This window comes from Hemitrygon akajei, chromosome 10 (genome assembly GCF_048418815.1).
Source record: "Hemitrygon akajei chromosome 10, sHemAka1.3, whole genome shotgun sequence".
NCBI classification, from domain to species: domain Eukaryota; kingdom Metazoa; phylum Chordata; class Chondrichthyes; order Myliobatiformes; family Dasyatidae; genus Hemitrygon; species Hemitrygon akajei.
Genome location: NC_133133.1, coordinates 146,942,457 through 146,965,547, shown reverse-complemented (window position 1 = coordinate 146,965,547; position 23,091 = coordinate 146,942,457). Strand labels below are relative to the sequence as shown.

The window sequence follows — 23,091 nt, the reverse complement described above, 5'->3', positions numbered from 1 at the left end:
TCTGATTGTATTATATCTTGTGCATCCAATTCCTCCAATCTCAATGACTTCAAATGTGCAGAGTTAAGTTCAGATGACAAATGGTACTAATGACCCAAGGAGATTTTTTCTTTCTAAACTCTAGAGGAGCAAATGAATCAAACACATGGAGCTATATCTATGAAGCTTAATAAAGCCATTAAAAATAAAAGCAACCTCAGCACTGAGGTTATTTCTCAAAAAATGGAATTTTAAAATAACTGAGTAATATGCTGAACTTACAGGTATATAGTGAATGTATTTGAATTTTCCATAATTACAAAGATTATATTGGTGAAGGTGCAAAAAAAGTGGTTTAAAATTAATTTGCACCCTTTATTTAGTGTTAAAACAGTCTTCACAGTCTTCTTGACACAGATTTAGAAAGCTTGAAAAAATTGCAAGATTTGTTACCACCAATCCCAAAGCAGCACTATTTACTTCCCTCATGTTTCAGTAACAACAGGTAATAAGGTTCAAATTTGTTACATTAGTAACACCTCTTCTTACAACTCTAATTTCAGGAAGTATCCTTTAAAGAATTACACGGCACCTCTTCTTGATTTTGCACAGATGACATTTTAGGTCCAGAATTCTTTAGTTAGAATGTCAGCATTAATTTATTATGCAGATTTTCCAATTCTTAACCTCTTATCAGTATATATTGAAAACTCCTTTGTGAGGATGGTCTGTCTGAGTCTAAGGCCTCCATTGGTCAGGGTTGACCATGGATGTTGTGTCCTAGTTGTGTAGATACGCAAGCCTGGGCAGTACGACATAGAGAGCAAAGTGTTGACCATGTAGCTAGCCCCCCCTCTCCACGCATCTGATGAACCCAAAGAAATGGCAGAGACCGATACAGTTCGGTACCAGCAGCATCACAGGAATTGCCAGTCAGTATCGAACTCAATGTGGGACTGCCTTAGGGACTTCGGCTCTGGATTTTTCCCTCAGGATTTACTCCCAAAGCCTTCTCCATAAGTGGATATAGCCACATGGCAGTGGAGCTTTGAGATCAGAGTTTTCCTTCTCCTAGATGAGCTGCCAACCACAGCTGACAAGACTCATCTGCCTGAAGTGACTGGTTTTAAGGTGCCAGTAACCCGCCTTTGCCCCTTCTTTTGCCAGTAGAAACGGTTCTGCTAGGCTTAGTAGCTAAGCCACCAATGAAGGCCAGGAGCCGGACTTGGTTGTCAGAGGCTATTTGAGGCGCATGCCACTGGGAGCATTTAAAAGGTAGTGGGAGCTTGTCCCTGTTACTACCCCGCCGCTACAACAAACTTAAAGAACCTTGAGGATGAATATCTCATTATAAATAGTAATAGAACATTCATGCTATAACAATATGAAACTCCCTGAGGTTGTATACCCAGCAAAACTGTAGACAATTTTCTGCCAGTTGCAGAAAATTCTTGAAGGAAAGCACGAATTGCCAGAGATTGTTGTACATGTTGGTACAAACAATATACATATAGAACAAGGGATGAGGTCCTGCAGAATAGGAAGTTAGGGAAGAAATATGAAATACAGGGCCAAGGGGATAGTGATCTCCAGATTACTTCTGTGCCACATGCTAGTGAGTCCAGCGGTAGGCCCGGTGAATACACGGCTGCAGATCTGGTGCAGGGAGCATGGATTCAGGTTCTCAGGTCATTGGGATCTCTTCAAGGATAGAGGCAACCTGTAAAAGAGGAACAGGTTTCACTTGAATCTAAGGGAGGCCAATATCCCAGAGGGGAAAATTTGCTTCTGCTAGCAAGGAGGTCTTAAGCTACATTGGGCTGGAATTGGAACTCGAGCAAGCAAAGTCAGTGAGAAGACAGGGGTATGTGCAGCAACCAAAGCGTGTAAGCCTGGCAATGAGGATGGGCATATTCACAGTTAAAGCGCAGATAAGCTCACAAACACTGCCAAGAGAGAACTGCCGAGTCTGTCAAAAGCAGAGAAGATGGAGTATTCTTAAGGCAAAATTCAAAAGGTGAAAGATGCAGGACTGAAGATGCTGTATTTAAATATGCATAGCATTTGGAATAAAATGGACAAACTCATGGCACAGTTAGAGACTGGTTGGTATGATGTTGTGGGCATCACTGGGTCATGGCTGAAAGAAGGCCATAGATGGGAGCTAAACATCAAAGGATATACCTTTGTATCAAAAGGTCAGGCAGGAAGACATCAGTGGTGGTGTGGGTCTGTTGTTAAGAGATAGAATTACATCTTTAGAAAGAGGTGACATAGGGTCAAAGAATGTTGAATCTTTGTGGGTGGAGATAAGAAACTGCAAGGTTAAAAAAACATTATGGGAATCATATATAGGCCTCCAAATAGTAGCCAAGATGTAGGGTTGAGATTGCAAAAAGTACTGGAGAAAGCATGTAATAAGGGTAATGTCATATTTGTAATGGGGAACTTCAATATGCAAGGAGATTGGGAAATTCAGGTTGGTGTTGGATTACAAGAGTTGGCTTTTTAGAGCAGTTGTGCTTGAGCCTCCTAGGGAAAAGGCTATCTTAGATTGGATAGAGTTTAATGTAAAGGAACCCTTAGGAGGCAGTGATCAAAATATAATTGAATTCACACTGCAATTTGAGAGGGAGAAGAGTAATTCACATGTATCCGTATTGCAATGAATGGAATACAGAGGCATGAGAGAGGAGCTTGCCCAGGTTGATTGGAGGAGGATACTGGTAGGGTTGACGGCAGAGCAGAGATGGCTGAAGTTTCTGGGAATAGTTCACAAGGCACAGGATGGATATGTCCCACAGAAGAGGAAGTTGTCAATTGGCAGGGGTAGGTAACCGTGTCTGACAAGGGAAGTTAAGGACTGCATAAAAACCAAGGAAAAGGCATGTGATGTAGCAAAAGTGAGTGGGAAGTTGGATGATTGGGAAGGTTTTTAAAATCTGTCAAAAGACAATTAAAAAGCCCTAAGAATGGGAAAGATGAAATACAAGGGCACTGAAAGTTTTTTCAGTTGCATAAAGAGAACAAGGGAGGTGAGAGTTGATATTTGACCATTGGAAAATTATGCCAGTGAGGTAGTAATTGGGGGCAAAGAAATGGCAGATGAACTTTATAAGTATTTTACCTCAGTCTTTACTGTGGAAGACACTAGCTGTATGCCAGAGGACTGTGAGTGTCAGGGAGCAGGAGTGAGTGCCATTGCTATTACAAAGGAAAATGTGCTAGGCAAACTAAAAGGTCTTAAGGTGGTTAAGTCACCTGAACCAGATGGACTACATCCCAGAATCCTGAAAGAGGTTGTTGAAGATGTAATGGATGCATCGGTCATGATCTAAATTGATAGATAGATAGATAGATAGATAGATAGATAGATAGATAGATACTTTATTCATCCCCATGGGGAAATTCAACTTTTTTTCCAATGTCCCATACACTTGTTGTAGCAAAACTAATTACATACAATACTTAACTCAGTAAAAAAATATGGTATGCATCTAAATCACCATCTCAAAAAGCATTAATAATAGCTTTTAAAAAGTTCTTAAGTCCTGGCGGTAGAATTGTAAAGCCTAATGGCATTGGGGAATTGAAAACACCACTCCACTTTTTAAGAAGGGAGGAAGACAAGAGAGAGGAAATCATAGGCCAGTTAACCTAACCTCAGTGGTTGGGAAAGTTTTGGAGTCTATTATTAAGGATGAGGTTTCAGGGGAACTTGGAGACACATGACAAAATAAGTCAAAGTCAGCTTGTTGTTTATTCTGAGTCCATGCAGTGTATGCAGATCTTATTTTACTGTATCTATAAAAGTTGATTAGTGAAGCCTCAACCACTTCCTCTGGCAGTTTATTCATGGTGTTCACCTTTATGTATAAAGCAGTTTCCTGTCAGGCTCTCTCTTAAATCTCTTCCCCCTCATCTTGTACTGTGCCCTCTAATACACAGTAAAAATGAAGCAACGTTCCTCCAGGACCCTGGTGCTACGTGAAACAAAAAACTACACTAGACAGCACAAGGCTACACTAGACTACATAAAACAACATTAAAAAACTGCACTAGACTACAGAAAGTGCACAAAACAGTGCAGGATAGTACAATAATTATATAAACAAGACAATAGGCACAGTAGAGGACAAATTACAATATGATAATAAGTGATGTAGATGTCAGTCTGGACTCTGAGTATTGAGGAGTCTGATGGCTTGGGGGAAGAAATTGTTGCACAGTCTGGTCGTGAGAGCCCAAATGCTTCGGTACCTTTTGCCAGATGGCAGGAGGAAGAAGAGTTTGTGTGGAGTCCTTCACAACGCTTTTTTGGCTATGAAGCTGGTGTTGAAGGACCAGGTGAGATTCTACACCAGGTGAACACCAAGAAATTTGGTGCTCTTAACGATCTCAACGGAGGAGCCGTCAATGTTCAGCGGAGAGTTGTCACTCCGTGCTCTCCTGAAGTCAACAACCATCTCTTTTGTTTTGTTCACATTCAGAGACAGGTTGTTGGCTCTGCACCAGTCTGTTAGCCGCTGCATCTCCTCTCTGTATGCTGACTCGTCATTCTTGCTGATGAGACCCACCACAGTCGTGTCATTGGCGAACTTGATTATATGATTCCAGCTGTGTTTTGCACCTTGAATCACATATTGGGCTACCCAATGCTGCGGAAAAGAAGATTTTGTAGAAGACAGAATTATAGGAAGAAAAGTTGTGAAGAAAATATTATGAGGCTAAAATAAGATATAGATAGGTCTAATATTTGGGCAAAGAAAATGGAGCATTATTCAGGAAAATCCAAAATTATCCACTTTGGCAGTATATTACCCAATTGGTGAGAAACTTTAGAGCTCTGAGATTCAAAAGAAATTGGGTACCCCAGTGTATGTTTGGCAAAGGAATAGATTACAGGTATAGCAAGTAATTAGGAAATCTATTATTACTGCTTGGGACTAAATCCAAAAATTGGGTAGGGCATTGGTGAAGCTACTATGTACGATTTTGGCCTCCTCATTGAAGGAAGATTTACTGGATGAAAATCTAATGAAGAGAGGTTGAGCAGGTTAAGAAAAATGAGAGGTGACTTGATAGATTGCCAAAGACACTGTGGTTCTTGATAAGATGGAGTTGGAAAGAATGTTCCCTTTTATGGAAGATCTAGAATTGTTTGGGTAAGGGTCACAACTTAAAAAGAAGAGGCAGCCCAGTTCAAACAGAGATGGTGCTATCTTTTTCTCCCTCAAGAGTATTTTGAGTCTTTAAAACTCTTTTCCTCAAAGGGCAGAGGAAGAAAAGTTTTTGCATAGTTTTAAGACTAAAGTAGTTAGATAACTGATAAGCAGGAAGATGAAAGGCTACTGCAGGCTTGAGGAGCCTGCTTCTAATTCATATGTTCATGTGCTTGTTTATTTGCAGCTAATACATGATTATTGGCATACAGCTGTACAGATAATTGCTGGCTTATTTAGTAGCACCCGAAAATCTACCTCTTCAGATACAAGAGTTTCTCTAGATGTTACAAATCTTGAGCAACACTCAGAAAATGCTGGAGCCTATCCTGTTGATTTCCTCCAGCATTTTGTTTGTTAGCTGTTCAGATAATTTACTTTCCACATTTGAAGAAGGTCAAAATAGAATAACTATTGCTGATGCATCCAGCCAACCTATTTAAGCACATATAATAATCCTATAGCATGCTGCATCTGATGATATATGTAAGAAATGTTATGATTCCTGTGTTTTTTCTATACTGATATTATGATTAGAGATCTGAAACAGAAGTTTCAGAAGTTAGGAAAATAGAGGGCTATGGGTAACCTCAGGTAATTTCTAAAGTAAGTACATGTTTGGCATTGCATTGTGGGCTGAAAGGCTTGTATTGTGTTGTGGGTTTTCTATGTTTCTAAGTTCTGATGCGTGGATCAATCTTAGGGGTCTTTCAACCTGATCTGGGCAAGGCATTCAGAATTATAGTATTGCTGTTATCTGTCCTTGTAATTATGCTTAATGGAAAACCTTTGGTTGCTTAAGGTTATCACAGCCAGGTTGATGGGGGGTGGGAGGGTGTAGTGGGAATGAAAACTCCCACTACCTATTAAATACTCCCAAAGGCGCGCATCTCAAATAGCCTCTGACAACCAAGTCCAGCTCCTGGAATACACATGTAACCCAGCTGAAACATTTCTACTCATCGAAGAGGGGCAGAGATGGGTTACTGGCATCTTAAGACCAGTTGCTCTGGGCAGATGTGGGAGATACGAAGGGGGTGTCAATTTTTCAGGTTGTTGAGCAATTTTTCAAAGAGAAGGATATTCTGTTCACCAACATTTTTGCTTTTGCAACAGATTGGGCACCCAATGACATTTCACCACTGTGGGGTAACCACTTTCTGGAAAGATGTACCTACCATACTCACCATTGATTGTGTAATTCATAGACACAGCCTAATTGATTGGAAGCACAAATCATTAAATACAGTTATCACAACAACATATCCTTTAGGTTGATATAGCCAGGTGTGGTAGTGGGGTTAAACTCCTACCACCTGTTAAATGCTTCCATTGGCATGCTTCTCAAATAGCCTCTGATAACCAAGTCCAGCTCCTGGCCTTCATGTGTGTCTTAGCTACTAAGCCTAGTGGAACCATTTCTACTGACAGGAGAAGGCAAAGGCGAGCCACTGTTGCCTTAAAACCAGTTGCTTCAGGCACATGGGGCTCGTCAGCCATGGTTGGCAACTCACCTAGAAGAGGGAAAGCTCTGATCTCAAGCCTCCACTGCCCTGTGGCTTAGCTGCTCATGGAGAAGGCTTTGGGGGAAACCCCCAAGGAAAAATCTGGCGATGGAGTCCCTAAGGCAGTCCAACATTGAGTTAAAAGTTGACTGACAACTCCTTTGATGCCACTGGTGGCAAGCTTTATCAGTCCCTGCTGTTCCTTTAGATTTATGTACTGTGTGGAGAGGGGAAGCGTGCTGCATGGGCAATAGCTTATCATGCCGCCCTGGCTTGCATATGACAGGTAGGACACAATGTCCAATGTCAACTTTGACCAACAGAGGGCCATGAACCCTTTAGTCCCAGAGATGCAGCACCATTAACATCTATACAATTGCAAACAGAGGATCACAATTATGCAGACTGCAAAGCTATTCGATTGCAATTCCGTGTTTATTTTTGATGGGCTCCAGTAATATCAATTTTCTTAACTATTTTAGACTTGATATCAGTGTGTTGAAAGAACTTTTATGCTAACCTGGTCAAATTCTAGAATATAAATTAACTTTGGTAAATCAATATTATTGATAAAAAGACATTTTTGTTGTTTTATTTCTGGTGATCTTCAAGGGAACATGTACCGTACATACTAAAAAAAGGAAATACTATCTATAGAGGAAGTGCAATGAAAAATTACTAGGATGTTTCCTGAGATGCCAAATCTGTCATATGTAGAGAATTTACTTGATTAAGTGGGTGGCTGTTCAGGACAAATGCTTCTCCTAAAAGCATCTTCTCTGTTATGAATAGTCATATGCCAGAGATTACTACAAGTCAATAGAAATGTTACACTTTTCAAAAAGACCTTGAGAATTTCCTTGTATCTTTTCCTTCATATTTCTGACAATTTATTTCCGTGATGGAGCTCTGAATGATTATTTTAGGGATCTAGTGTCAGAGAAATAAATTATGTGGACTGTCCATTGGAACTGAGCAAGGCATAAATGCCCAGGATTCTGGCCTGGGAGGTGGAACTGTCTGACATTGATTCATTTATCCAGCTGATGAAATATGCGGAATTCATAGAAACAATGTTGGTGATATCATTTAAGGTGCCTTTTGCAGGTAGACATTATACAAAGGTAAGGGACATTATACAAAGGTAAGGGATTAGTGCTCCATATAGATCATACAGAAGGACGGGTTGCACTTGAATCCCAGGGGGACCAATATCCTGGCGGGAGGTTTGCTAAGGCTATTGGGGAGAGTTTAACCTAGAATTGTTGGGGAGTGGGAACTGAACTAAAGAGACTGGGGAAGAGGAAGTTAGCTCGCAAATAGAGGAAGCTTGTAGACAGTGTGAGAGGGAGGATAGGCAGGTGATAGAGAAGGGACGTGCTCAGAACGAAGTCTTGAGATGTGTCTATTTTAATGCAAGGAGTGTTGTGAACAAAGCGGATGAGCTTAGAGCTTGGAGATATGATGTGTGGCCATTACAGAGACTTGGATGGCTCAGAAACAGGATTGGTTACTTCAAGTGCTGGGTTTTAGATGTTTCAGAAAGGACAGGAAGAGAGGCAAAAGAGGTGGAGGCATGGCACTGTTGATCAGAGATAGTGTCACAGCTGCAGAAAAGGTGGACGCCATGGAGGGATTGTCTACGGAGTCTCTATGGGTGGAGGTTAGGAACAGGAAGAGGTCAAAAACTTTACTGGGTGTTTTTTATAGGCCGCCCAATAGTAACAGGGATATTGAGGAGCAGATAGGGAGACAATCCTGGAAAGGTGTAATAATAACAGAGTTGTCATGATGGGAGATTTCAATTTCCCAAACATCGATTGGCATCTCCCTAGAGCAAGGGGATTAGATGGGGTGGAGTTTGTTAGGTGTGTTCAGGAAGGTTTCTTGACACAATATGTAGATAAGCCTACAAGAGGAGAGGCTGTACTTGATTTGGTATTGGGAAATGAACCTGGTCAGGTGTCAGATCACTCAGTGGGAGAGCATTTTGGAGATAGTGATCATAATTCTATCTCCTTTACAATAGCATTGGAGAGAGATAGGAACAGACAAGTTAGAAAAATGTTTAATTGGAGTAAGGGGAATTATGAGGCTATCAGGCAGGAAATTGGAGGCTTGAATTGGAAACAGATGTTCTCAGGGAAAAGTATGGAAGAAATGCGGCAAATATTCAGGGGATAGTTGTGTAGAGTTCTGTATAGGTACGTTCCAATGAGACAAGGAAGTTATGGTAGGGTATAGGAACCCTACCACAGAGTGAAGGGTGTACAAAGTCTGTAATAAATCTAGTCAAGAAGAAAAGAAAAGCTTACCAAAGGTTCCGAGAGCTGGGTAATGTTAGAGATCTAGAAGATTATAAGGCTACTAGGAAGGAACTTAAGAGGGAAATTCAGAGAGCCAGAAAGGGCCGTGAGAAGGCCTTGGCAGGCAGGATTAAGGAAAACCCCAAGGCATTCTACAAGTATGTGAAGAGCAAGAGGATAAGACATGAAAGAATAGGACCTATCAAGTGTGACAGTGGGAAAGTGTGTATGGAACCAGAGGAAATAGAAGAGGTACTTAATGAATACTTTACTTCAGTATTCACTATGGAAAAGGATCTTGGTAATTGAAGTGATGACTTACAGCAGGCTGAAAAGCTTGAGCATGTAGATATTAAGGAAGAGGATGTGCTGGAGCTTTTGGAAAGCATCAAGTTGGATAAGTTGCCAGAACCAGACGAAATATAACCCAGGCTACTGTGGGAGGCGAGTGAGGAGATTGCTGAGCCTCTGGTGATGATCTTTGCATCATCAATGGGGATGGGAGAGGTTCCGAAGGATTGGAGGGTTGCGGATGTTGTTCCTTTATTCAAGAAAGGGAGTAGAAATAGCCCAGGAAATTATAGACCAGTGAGTCTTACCTCAGTGGTTGGTATGTTGATGGAGAAGATCCTGAGAGGCAGGATTTATGAACATTTGGAGAGGTATAATATGATGAGGAGTAGTCAGCATGGCTTTGTCAAGGGCAGGTCGTTCCTTAAGAGCCTGATTGAATTTTTTGAGGATGTGACTAAACACATTGATGAAGGAAGAGTAGTAGATGTAGTGTAAATGGATTTCAGCAAGGCATTTGATAAGGTACCCCATGCAAGGCTTATTGAGAAAGTAAGGAGGTATGGGATCCAAGGGGACCTTGCTTTGTTAATCCAGAACTGGCTTGCTCATGGAAGGCCAAATGTGGTTGCAGACGGGTCATATTCTGCATGGAGGTCGGTCACCAGTGGAGTGCCTCAGGGATCTGTTCTGGGACCCTTACTCTTTGTGATTTTTATAAATAACCTGAATGAGGAAGTGGAGGGATGGGTTAGTAAGTTTGCTGATGACACAAAGGTTGGAGGTGTTGTGGATAGTGTGGAGGACAGTCAGAGGTTATAGCGGGACATTGATAGGATGCAAAACTGGGCTGAAAAGTGGCAGATGGAGTTCAACCCAGGTAAGTGTGAAGTGGTTCATTTTGATAGGTCAAATATGATGGCAGAATATAGTATTAGTGGCAAGACTCTTGGCAGTGTTTTGGATCAGAGGGATCTTGGGGTCCAAGTCCATAAGATGCTCAAAGCAGCTGCGCAGGTTGACTCTGTGGTTAAGAAGGCATATGGTGTATTGGCCTTCATCAATTGTGGAATTGAATTTAGGAGCCGAGAGGTAATGTTACAGCTATATAGGACCCTGGTCAGACCCCACTTGGGGTACTGTGCTCAATTCTGGTCACCTCACTACAGGCAGGATGTGGAAGCCATAGAAAGGGTGCAGAGGAGATCTACAAGGTTGTTGCTTGAATTAGGGAGCATGCCTTATGAGCATAGGTTGAGTGAACTCGGCCTTTTCTCCTTGGAGTGACGGAGGATGAGAGGTGACCTGATAGAGGTGTACAAGATGATGAGAGGCATTGAGCGTGTGGATTGTCAGAGGCTTTTTCCCAGGGCTGAAATGGTTGCCACAAGAGGACACAGGTTTATGGTGCTGAGGAGTAGGTACAGAGGAGATGTCAGGAGTAAATTTTTTACTCAGAAAGTGGTGAGTGCATGGAATAGGCTGCCGGCAACGGTGGTGGAGGTGGATACGATAGGGCCTTTTAGGAGACTTTTGGATAGGTACATGGAGCTTAGGAAAATACAGAGCTATGGGGAAGTCTAGTAATTTCTAAGGTAGGGACATGTTTGGCATAACTTTGTGGGCCGAAGGGGCCTGTATTGTGCTGTAGGTTTTCTGTGATTCTATAATCTTTGTTCCAAGTTGGTGATCTTGATGTTCAAACATTCTTTTCCTCAGAATGACAGTATCTGATGGTACACTGAAGATGAGGGTGAATTTCATCATCAATATCTGTCTTCATTGAGAAGTTGCTCTTAATATATGGAAAAGGATTCATATTTATTATAGATTTGTGGACTTTTATTGTTATTGGGTGATACCGTATAGCAAGCAAAGATTGGTTGCAGCCGTATATTTTAGAGATGTTAAATGTATAGAATTTTAATTCATTTGCTTCAGTGACAAGTTGATCATTAATTGTAGCTCAATGTCTAAATGTATGTACTCACAAGTATTGTCTCCATACTGCAATTAATTTGACCTTGGTTCTGTATTAGAGTTGACATAAATAAGAAATTTCCCAATTGCCAATAAATTAATTCCTCCAGCAGGAAGCTTGTCAGGAAGAAAAACAGTGCAAAGCAGTTTTTTTTTGGGGGGGTGATGTTGAGGATGTATTTATTAACAGTCTGCACTAAGCTTTGATCTATTGTGGATAATGGTTTTCTTGCCATCATGAAGATGTTGTAAGATGGAGACATATGCACTGTGAAATTTGAGAAGGATGCTCCAGTATACCTCTCAGATAATGGGAGTCAAAGTATTTTGTGAAGTCAGAAAAAACATACACCGTGATTGTTTTCTTCTTGATGTGCAGAGAAGGTCATGTCAATTGTGCTTCTAGATCTGGGTTCCCAACATGTGGCCCACAGACCCCTAGCTTATTGGTATTGGTCCATGGCATAAAAAAGGTTGGAATCTCCGTTCTAGGTAAGATAGAATCCACATTTATGGTTCAGGCTGCAACTCTCAGTCCACTGTAAGCCTAACATTCCCTGTGGCAGACAGCAAAGAGATCCCACTCTAAGTGTACCTGTCAGATTTCTCTGGAGAAGGTCTGCTTATCATCAAAGCTAATTGAGTTAAAATAACAAAAATACCAAAATTTCTAGGTAAATGTAAATATAAGTGAATATTGTAAGCTGCATTGAGATGTATATTAATGTTGTGACGGATTGTCTACCAAGGCCACACAGGAAGTTCAGCAAGTTCAGCTTGTTTCAGGACATATGCTGTGGAATTACTGAATGCACTTGTTCATTCAGTGTTAAAGTGCTATGGTGTTTTAGTGTTATAGTGGCCAATGATTACACAAAGATTTTGCTTTTGGGTACATTTTGGATACTTTTTCAGAATACTTCTGGGTGTATCTTATAGATTTTGGGCTGCTGATCATGAAAATCACCACAAAATTTCCCTACCATTCACCATTTTTAAGAAATTGCCTATATTTGTTATTTCCATTCATACTTAAAGTTAATTAAAATGTTGCCACACTGTAAGCTGAAAACTTTTCTATGTTGTCCAGGGGTGCTTAGGCAGAGCAGGTGCTGCATGGTACGACAGGTTTTAGAAAAACAGGACATGGAGTCGAGAGGCGGCAGATGAAGATACCATGATGTATGAGCCAGGAATGGAAAATTACACTGATACTGATACAGATTTTGAACCCTTTATGACAAGTGAGCCTTATCTGATAACTGAATATGAGTTAAATATTCAGAGACCTGGGTTTGTCAAAGACAGAAGCAAAATTACTGGGTTCATGAAGGATTTCAATATATGAGATAGTTGTTTCCCAGAAATAACCAATGCAAGGATTAAGGAAGGCATTTTTATTGGTCCACAAATCAAACAGGTTTGATGACAGGCAATTTGAAGAACTTCTAGTGGCACTGGAGAAAATCACATGGAAGGCACTCAAGAATGTTGTTGAAATTTTCTTGGCAACTACAGAGCACCAAATTACATGCAGTTGCTTGACAACATGCTTCAAGCATACAAAACCATGAAGTGAAACATGTTGCTAAAGATTCATTTTTTGCATTCCTATTTAAACTTTTTCCCTGCAAATCTTGGCACCATCAGTGATGAGCATGGTGAAAGGTTTCACCTGGACACTGTGGTCATGGAGAAATGCTTTCAGAACAACTGGAATCCATTAGTACTGGCTAATTATTATTGGACACTTAAGTGAGAAGCCTCAAACATTGAGAACAAACAAAATCATCAACAGAACATTTTTAGCTTAATTGAACTTTTGCAAAGTGTCAGTACTGTAATGCAATTAAACACATTATATTCAATAAAAGTTTTGTGGCTTTGAAACAATCCCAAGTTCTGGAACCTCCTCCATGGTGGTTGTAAGAGTTGACTCTGGGACTGCAGGAAGTGATTCTGACATCTCTGGACACCAGTGAGCTGCTGTTCAATGGACAAAAGTGTTCTGTTAATGAGAAAGGTCAGAGGGGAATGGCCAGACTGGTTTGAGCTGACAGGAAGGCAACAGTAGCCACATGTTATAACAGTGGTGTGCTGAAGAGCTTCTCTGAATGCACGTCGAACCTTGAAGTGGATGGGCTATAGCAGCAGAAGACTACATTGAGTTCCATTCCTGTACCTAATAACATGGCCACAGAGTGTATGCGAAAACTGAGTACATTTTGAAGTGAAACAAATGGTGTGTTTGCAATGAGAGTAGTAGTGGTGCGATCACTCGAGTCGAGTATGACGGTCAGTTAACGGGTGGTCTATTGATGGGTCTTCAGATGGCTGTAGAGGCCAGTCTGGGATCCTGATAGTCTAGTGCAGGAGAACGTGACTGTGATAGAACAGGTTGGCAATGCTAATTCTCCCATTAACCTTGCCCCTTGTCTGTTTCGTCACTCCTCGTTCTGTCCCTGGTCTAGTTTCCCCAGTAGTTCACACACTTTGTCCTCCTGTTCTGCAATTCTTGGGATTTCACCATTTACACACCCCAACAGTAAAATAGTCGCTAGTTTGGCTGATCAAAGCAATCCCTTCAGTTAATGTGCTGTACTGCTTTATAACTCATAAAAAATAAGGAGTCTAGACACAGTCATTCCAAACAGTTTCATTTATTTTCACTCACACCGTTGCATTGGTTTGTAGTCAGCAGAACAGCCCCAGAAGACGCGAGGGACAGTTTGGAAGCAGGTGCACTCCACCCTACTCAGGCAGATTTAACCCCTCACTTTGGCTTGGCTGAGAGGTCTGGAGGGTGGATTTATCGGTTAGTGAGTAGTTATATTGGAAAGTTAATGACAAAGTGTGTCGTGAAGAAAGTCAATGTATATTTGTAAATTTTTGTACATGTTTGTTTTCATTTGTCTATTTGTAAATACTTTTTTTCTTCACAACCTTTTGGCAGCTTTTGCTTTTTTCCCCCCACCTGGCTCTAAATAAACCCCCTTGCACTAGTGTGCTATTGCAGCTTACCATCTGATATTTTTTCAACTGGTGATCCTCGTCGGGCACATTTACCCACACCTGATAGCGAGGTGTGACTGATTTTGTTTAACATGGGGCTTTGTTCAGCCTATGCACAAACAGCCACCACATGGTCCTTCACAGATTGGGGTTAGGGTCCAGTGATATGAAATGCAAGATAACTGGGGATTCTTTATTGCTGCAGCTTTCCTCTGCTGTTGTGACATGTCATCATCTTCTGCCAGTTCCACCACTGAGGCCTTAGTTGGATCTCTCTTTGTCTGGTACCACCTCCTTGAATTTACCGCTATCTGTGACCCTACTAGGAGCTAAGCACCAGATGGCTAAGCTCCAGGCAACATTGCTCTCAGGATACCAGGAGCTCACAAGCCTCTCCACCATGACAAGTGACGATCCTCAATGAGAGGATTGATGCCAATTGCCCAAAAGCATGGAGGCCACACATGTACACACACCTCTGAAAGCAGAACACGTTGAACCTTTTGTAACTGCTGATGGAGTAAAATGGCAGCAGCAACTAACACGACCAAAGGCAACATCTAGCAGACAGTCCATAAAACTACTTATTTTACTTCTTTCAATTATGATTCAATTACTAAGCTGTATGCGATTGGATCCTATGATTTACATTTTGATGGGGGTTTTTTTTTGCCATTTGAGCAATCTGGTGCTCTGCTGCCTCTGAGGGAGTTTGGTAAGGTTGGGAGTGCAGTGTGCACCCTGGAGGCCTGGAGACAGGATCTTCCTCTCCTTTTCACTAACTACTGTTGGAGGAAAGTGTAGGAATCTTGGGTTCCATGCCTCAAGAATTGATCGGCGAAGCTCGCTCGTGGCTGCGGACTCATTTTGGGGAACAATGAAGTTCATGTTGCATATGTTAATGGGTTCTGGTTACTCTCCTTTTTTGCTGTTTTTGAGCAGTTTGATCTGGGTGATCGGTGAGGACTGGGATGCTTCGGTGAATACTAGCTCTCCGGACTACAGTTAGCTAGTGGCATTGAACTAAACTGAATACTCCTGGACTCCTGGTTCAGTGTTGATATTCTGTGTGTCGTACGCTTGCTTTTTTGACATTTATGCAACTTGTTCATTTTTACATATGTTAGGTGTATGATGTTCTTCTAGGAACAGGTTCCATTGTGTTTCTTTGTTTCTTGGCTGCTTGCAGGAGGACGATTCTCCGAGTTGTATTCTGTATACATACTTTGATAATAAATGTACTCTGAACTTTGAACTTCAAACCTTAAACCTTGAAGTAGATAGGCTACAGCAGCAGAAGACCATGAACTTACACTCAGTGGCCACTTTATTAGGTACAAGAGGTACCTACTAATAACCCGGGCACTGAGTGTAGTTGTAAGCGCATTGGGATTTAAATTAATTTTAACCATTTTATTTAGAGATCCAACACTGTTATAGGCCTGCCCCACCTATAATCTTCTTTGGAATTTTCTTTGGGATTCCTATGCAAAATATGAATGCTCCTGGAGCCTCATTTCCTTTTATTTGTTAGGTCATCCACTGTCATTCACGACTCAGTATGGTAACACTGCAGAGCTTTGATCTGATCTGTTGATTTAGGGCTGGCTAAACTTAGTTTGTTGAAGGTTTTTGTTGTTCAGCAAATGTGGTCATTAGTGCAGACTCCCCAGGCAAATGGCTCATTTTTAGGTGTGCCTGGTATTGCTTCCAGCATCTCCTCTACATGTCATACTAAACCATAGTTCATCCCTTGGTTTATTTGTAGCAGGAAGGTGATAAAATAACTTTAGTCCCAATTTGACAGTTTCAATCAGATGATGTGTTAAGCTGACTCAGAAGTACTTAAAAAACCTCTCTCACTAGCTAAAATATTCCACAGTTAACATTCCACAGGAATCCTTATTTTAGATCGTATGTCCATGTACCTAGTTGCTAGTTGAGTGTCATTTCATTTTTCACTTCAAAAGCGACGCCGTATCAAAATTACTTAAGCATGAAAGATCCTGTAAAACTGTAATTTGTTTTCTTTTATTATGTTTCTATTTATTTTGACAGCCAGCGCTTAAATATTTTAAGTTCAATATGCTTCCTCTGAAGTGCAATTCTCTTTTAATCTTTTTGGTCTCTTCTTTCAAGGAAAGTAAGTGTTCTCTTTATTTAACTTGGATTATAAATACACAAGTGTTATTATAATAATAATAATAAACAACCCATGAAACTGAAGAAATTATCACTACTGAGGAAACAGTTAACCAATGGAAGAACATGATCATCCATGGAAGGTGTTGACAAGGAAGCATTGAATGCCTGGCTCGGAGTTGGAGACCTCTTCCCAGAAACAGAAGGGTTCCTTGTGGCAGTGTAGGACCAGGTGGTTAACACAAAAAATGATCAGAAATATATAATATAACACCAACAAATTCAAGATGATACATGTAGAAAAAGCCAAGAAAAAACAGTAACAATCCAACACATAACAGGATCCTGTAGCAGTTTAACTCAATCTGATTACTTACACAGGCACAATCAAGCGGCAAACATCATTCAGCAAAATCTTGCTTAAAAATACAAACTCATAAAAGACACCATACCTTATTATAAATACAAGCCTGATCCAGTTTTAGAGTCAGAATACCACAAATTATATTACAACCGATCCGTTATTACAGATAGGACAATCTATAATAACCATCCAGGATAAACAAGCAAGAACAACTTACTTAGTAGACTTAGCCATTCCAAACACACATGACTTGCAGAAATTAATAAGAGAAAAACACCAGAAATACTCTGAATTAAAAGAGGAAATTGAAAGACTTTGGAACAGGAACAGAGTATACATTGTCCCAATAGTACTGGTGTCATCTCCAAGGGAGCTACACAATAGCATTAAACATTTAGGGTGACACAGCAGTATCTTTATAAGTCTTCAGAAAGTCACGGTACTAAACACCACTAGAATAGGCCAAAAGTTCCTACCAGGCAGCATGGTGGTGTAGTGGTTAGCACAATGCTTTACAGTTCCAGAGACCAGGCTTCAATTCTCCCAGCTCCCTGTAAGGAGTTTGTACTGTGTGAGCTTCCCCCAGTTTCCTTCAACAGTCCAAAGACATATCGGTTGGTAGGTTAATTGGTCATTGCAAATTGTCCCATGATTAGGCTAGGGTTAAGTCAGTGGTTACTAGGTATTGTGGTTTGAAGCACTGGAAGGACCGATTCCACGCTGTATGGCAATTAAAAAGAAAGATAAATGAGTGTGCTTGCTAATGCCCGCTCCTCAGGTTTTACCAGCTTGAGTTGAGAAAAAATATATAATAATAACAATAACTTATTTATAGAACACTTTCATACAAAGAAAGTAGTTCAAACTGCTTTACCATGGAATAAAGTGCAAATATAAAAATAAAAGACAAAATTATGTTAATTGAAAGCAAGATTAAATAAATAGGTTTTGAGCTGGTGTTTAAGTGTCAACTGAGTCTGCATCCCTTATAATTTTAGGTATTGAGTTTTATAGTTTAGGAGCATAGTTAAATAAAGCTGGCCTGCCACTTATCTTTTGAGGGAGATTGTTTAAATTTAAGAGACCAGCAGAAGAAGACCTAAGAGCTTGAGCAAGATTATAAAACAAAAGCGATTCTGTAATGTATGTACCCCGGTCCCAGCCCATTAAGAAATTTAAAAGCAAGTAAGAGAACTTTAAAATTAATTCTAAAAGATACAGGAAGCCAATGCAGTGTAGTTAGGATGGAGATGATATGCTTCCTCATCCTGGTTTTAGTTAAAAGTCTAGCAGCCGTGTTGTGAATGAATTGAAGTTTATCAAAGGGTTGCTTTGGAAGGCCAATAATCCAGTCTATTCAATATGAAAGCACGAGTTAGTTTCTTAGCATCATTACATGACAGAAGCAAGCATACCTTTGCAACATTCCTTAAGTGTAGAAATGCTGCTCAGCCAACTTACTTTATGTGAGATTTAAAATTAAAATCTGAATCAAGGATACCACCCAGGCCTGCTGCTTCCAATTTTAAAAGGGGAGACGTGTTCCCAAGTTTATCAAGAAGTTTATTTCTTTTGGCTTCGGGACCAACTAGACATAAATTAATTTTACCTTCATTTTGTATTAGGAAAATATTGTGCATCTATTTCTTTATTGTAGCCAAACCAGAAGACAGAGAAGGTAGGGAGTTATCATCACCAGGCTCAACTAAGTCATCTCAGTTATGTGTCAACCGCGTAACTGTAGAAATCAAGTTTATGCTCTCTAGTGCTGACTTCTAAGGGGAGAAGTATAGGGCTCCAAGACAGCTTCCCTGAGCAACACCAAAAGGTACATCGTATCTCTTAGAAAATTGGACTCCTAGACAGATAAAAAAATTTCTCTCTGAGATATATGAGCAAAACCAATTAAGGGCGCTATCAGAGAGGCTAACCCAGTTCTCAAGGTACTCCAGGAGAATGTTGTGGTCTTTTGTGTCAAAAGCAGCACTTTATCTGAGAAAATTATAACGGATATCCTGTTGGCATCAGCGCTGAGCCTAATGTCGCTGACAATTTTATTAGGGGCTGTGTTTGCTCTAAAGCCTGACTAAAACTTTACTAGAATATTGTTCCTATTCATAAAATTGTTGAGTTGGTTGAAAATGACTTTCTCAAGAATCTTGCCTTGGAAGAGAAGATTTGATATATCCCTGTAGTTAGCTAGTACCTCACTATTAAGGTTTGGCTTTTTAAGTAGGGATTTGACAGCCACGGTTTTGAAGGCATCTAGAAAAACCTCCAGTTGCAAGGGATGTGTTAATATGTTTTCTAAAAAAATTGAAAGCACTATTAAAAGTCCTTAAAAAGTGTGGCAGGGACAGGGTTGAGATGGCAAGTAGGGGTTTACTCTTTGTTACAATCTTATAAAGTTCTGCCTCAGAAACACTTGTAAATTTTGACATGTTGGCCGTCTTTTTATAAGGTTGGCTATAGAGGTTGCCAATATCTGTCGCTATAGTCTGCCTAATAGAAGTAAGTTTGTTGTTAAAGATAATGCAACTTCCTCACAGTTTGTGGCAGATGCATGGCTGAGGATATTATAGATTGGGGCAGGGTTCAACAGTCAGGTTATACAAGAACAATATTCTTGAATTGCTGGTATTCTCTGTAATAATCTTTGAAAAAAGGGCTCTTCTTGCAGATTGTAGTTAGTTATTGCCTGTTATGTTTCTGGCATTTACAGCAGCAATGGAAGTCCTCCATCTCTGCCTGTCCTTGGCCATCTCCTCTATTGTGCCCCAAGGTGTGGTTCAGGGTCCTCATTTTTGTCTCCATGGTATGGTGCCAAGTTGTCTTTGCTCTCCTGCATTTTCTCTGCCCTTCAAGGGTCCAATGAAGTGTTCTTGATGATGAAGTTGGCTTCTCTTCTCATCACGTGCTCAATCCTTCTCCAATATTTCCCTATGATGCAGAGTGTATAGCAACGTTTGTCATTGAAAATATTACAATGGACTTCTGGACTAGTTTTCCTCTATTTGATTGAGTATGATTGGAATAGATTGAATTCTAAGCATTTGGGAAATTAAATATCGATCTCACCATTTAGTTATGAAATTTAATGGCACCTTTAGCATGGTGACTGTACTTATTCTCACTTTTTTTTTCAAGACTAAACTTTTCTACCCACTGTGAAGTTACAATTCCCCTCATAAAATCAAAGTCATAAAGTTGTACAGCACAGAAGCAGGCCACTAAGTCCATTATGACCTTTTTTTTACCCATCTATAATATTCCCATGTACCTGCATAAGATTTATATCTTTCAGTGCATTGCCTATCAAATTCCTTCTGATCATCTTTGAAACATATTAATTGTATCTGATTGTATCAGCACCTCCAGCAGTTCATTTCAGATATTAACTACTTTCTACATAAAAAACGTTTTCCCTCAAATTCGCTTCAAAATTCCTTCCTTTCACCTTAAATCTATGCTCTCTTGTTTTTGATGCCACTACCATTGGAAAGTATTGTGTTCGCTATTACTACTGATGAGACCCAAAGCCAGGAGGTAGAACAAAGTCAGAACCAAAATGTTGATAGGAATTGAGACGTTGATAGGAACGATGACCAATCAGTGAAAGTCGTCCTGGCTTGGTTTCAGCTGACCAATAGGTGATAGTTGTTTCCATTCGCGTAACACCTCTCCCTTGAAAATGATTACCCGTAGGATCTGAGCTGCGGGGTGTTTTGGATTGCAATAACAGGCTTATGCTGATGATCAGTCTTTCTTAGTGGATGCAGGCTATCACTTTCTTGTTGTGATCTTGCTGGCGGGTGGATGGGGCGATATAAATTGGACCCTTTCCGGAGATGAAGATTCAGCTCTGTGCTTGATGATCTGCCCAATGAATATGTCATGCCTTTGGGAGCACATGACCGCAATTGGTTGATGTGACACCAGCAATGTACATTTGCGATAACTTCGTAGAGCACTTACCCCCTACATTTGACAATCTTCTCTGGTACCCAAGGTTCTTGCCCGTTGCAATACTGTCTGGCCCACACTGCAGCTCTGGGCTTGAGTGACTTCACCTGTCAACCAAGGTCAGCGTAGCTGTCTTTGTTCACTTGACCATCTGCTGTTTCGGATATTGGACACCGTGGCAACACTGCATCCAACAATGTGTGCAGTTTTCTTCCCAAAAGCCTTTCCACTGGTGACTTCCCCTCAAGGCCTGGGCGCGGTGTAATTTGATATGACAGCAGAAAAGTTTTGGGAGCCTCGGCCAGAGCTCCTTTGCCTTTTGATTTAGAAGCAATTCTTTTAAGGTACCCACAAGCCTCTATCCTTGAACTGTGGATAAGATAGGGGTGATAAAAAATGGATAATTCCACTGTACTGGTAGTATGCAGCAAACTACTGTGAAGTGAATTGAGTGCCGTTGTCAGACACAAGCGTTTCTGGCATCCCAAAGTGGCTGAAGGTCTGCAGTAGCTGTTGAATGGTCGCTTCTGTTATTGCTGATTTCACAGTTATATTTCTGGCCATTTGGAACAGGCATCAGCCAGGACAAGGTAGGTACACCCATTGATTGGACCAGCTAAGTCAATATTTGCTGGACTCCAAGGTCCAGAAGCCTGAGGCCTTGGTTGTGGATCAGCTCTACTTTGGACTCCTTGCTGCCACCAAACATTGAGTGCATGGCTTGCATATGGATATCTTCATCTATCCCCAGCCAGTACTCAAAGATTCTTGCCAGGGCGTTCATTTTATTGATGCCTGGTAGAATTGTTTCAGTACTTTTGGTTGAAGTGTTCGTGGAATCACTATTCTTTCTTCAAACATTAGGCACGAGTCCACCATTGTGAACCATGTATGATGTCAGTAGAATGGTACGACATCTTCTTCAATCTTGACTGGCTATCCATCAATAAGGTGTCTAGAGATCCGCTGAGGAAGACGATCTGCAGCCATTTCTGCTCTGATCTTGTCAACCATGACCAGAAGACCTTCAGCGGTTTCTGATACAAACCAATAGATTTCACAATCAATTGAAATCATAGCCATGACTTCATCTTCATTTTCATCAACACGCTAATTCATGAGGTCTTACAAGGTGAACAGTAGGATCTGGGAATACAGATCCATAATTCATTGAAAGTGTCATTTCAAGTGGATTGGGTTTTGCTGGGTCTTTTTGATATTTGGAAGATAGAACTTAATGCAGATAAGTGCAAGGTTTTGCACTTCAGTAAGACCAACCAGGGTAGGTCTTACATAATGAACGGTAGGGCACTGAGGAGCATAGTAGAACAAAGGGATCTCAGAATACAGGTCCATAATTCATTGAAATTGGCATCGCCCCCTCTGGTGCTTCTCCTACGCCCCCCCCCCCCCCCCCCACTTTTCTTTCTTCCATGTCTTTCTGTTCTCTCCTATTGGATTCCACCTTCTCCAGCCCTGTGTCGCTTTCATCAATCAACTTCTCTACTTCATCCTTCCCCCTCCCGGTTTCACCTAACACCTTGGGTTTCTTTCTCCCTTCCCCCACCTTTTAAATCTACTCTTTATCTTTTTTTCTCGGCCTGAAACATCAATTGTATTTTTTTCCATAGATTCTGCCTGGCCTGCTGAGTTCCTCCAGCTGTTGTGTGTGTTGTTTGGATTTCTAGCATCTGCAACTTTTCTCTTGTTTGTGATTTGATCACAGCTAGATAGGGTCATAAAGAAAGCTTTTGGCACATTGTCCCTTATAAATCAATGTATTTAGTACAGAGATGGGATGTTACGTTTAAGTTGTATAAGATGTTGGGGAAGCCTAATTTGAGGTATTGTGTGCAGTTTTCGTCACCTACTTACAGGAAAGATGTAAGAAAGGTTGAAAAAGTACAGAGAAAATTCACAAAGATGTTGCTGGGTTTGGAGAACTTGGGTAATAAGGAAAAATTGAATAGGCTAGGGCTGTATTCTTTAGAATGTAGAAGATTGAGAGGTTGATAGAAGTATACAAAATTATGAGGGTTACAGAAAGGGTAAATGAAGTAGGCTTTTTCCAGAGATTGTGTGGGACTACAACCAGAGATCATGGGTTAAGGGTGAAAGGTGAGAAGTTCAAGGGGTACATGAAAGGAAACTTCACTCAGAGGGTTGTGAGAGTGATGGATGGGTTGCCAGCATAAGTAGTGCATGCAAACTCGATTTCAACGTTTAAGAGAAGTTTGGTTAGCTATGTGGATGCATGGGATATGGAGGGCTGAGGTGCTGGTGCAGGTCGATGGGAGTGGGCAATTTATATGGTTTCAGCATGGATT

General features: G+C 40.8%; 1 protein-coding gene across 5 annotated transcripts in view; it reads left to right on the top strand.

Moving 5' to 3' along the window:
• Positions 1–23,091, top strand: part of cacna2d4a (calcium channel, voltage-dependent, alpha 2/delta subunit 4a) — a 370,881-nt gene that overhangs the window by 6,892 nt on the left and 340,898 nt on the right. The window lies entirely within an intron of this gene.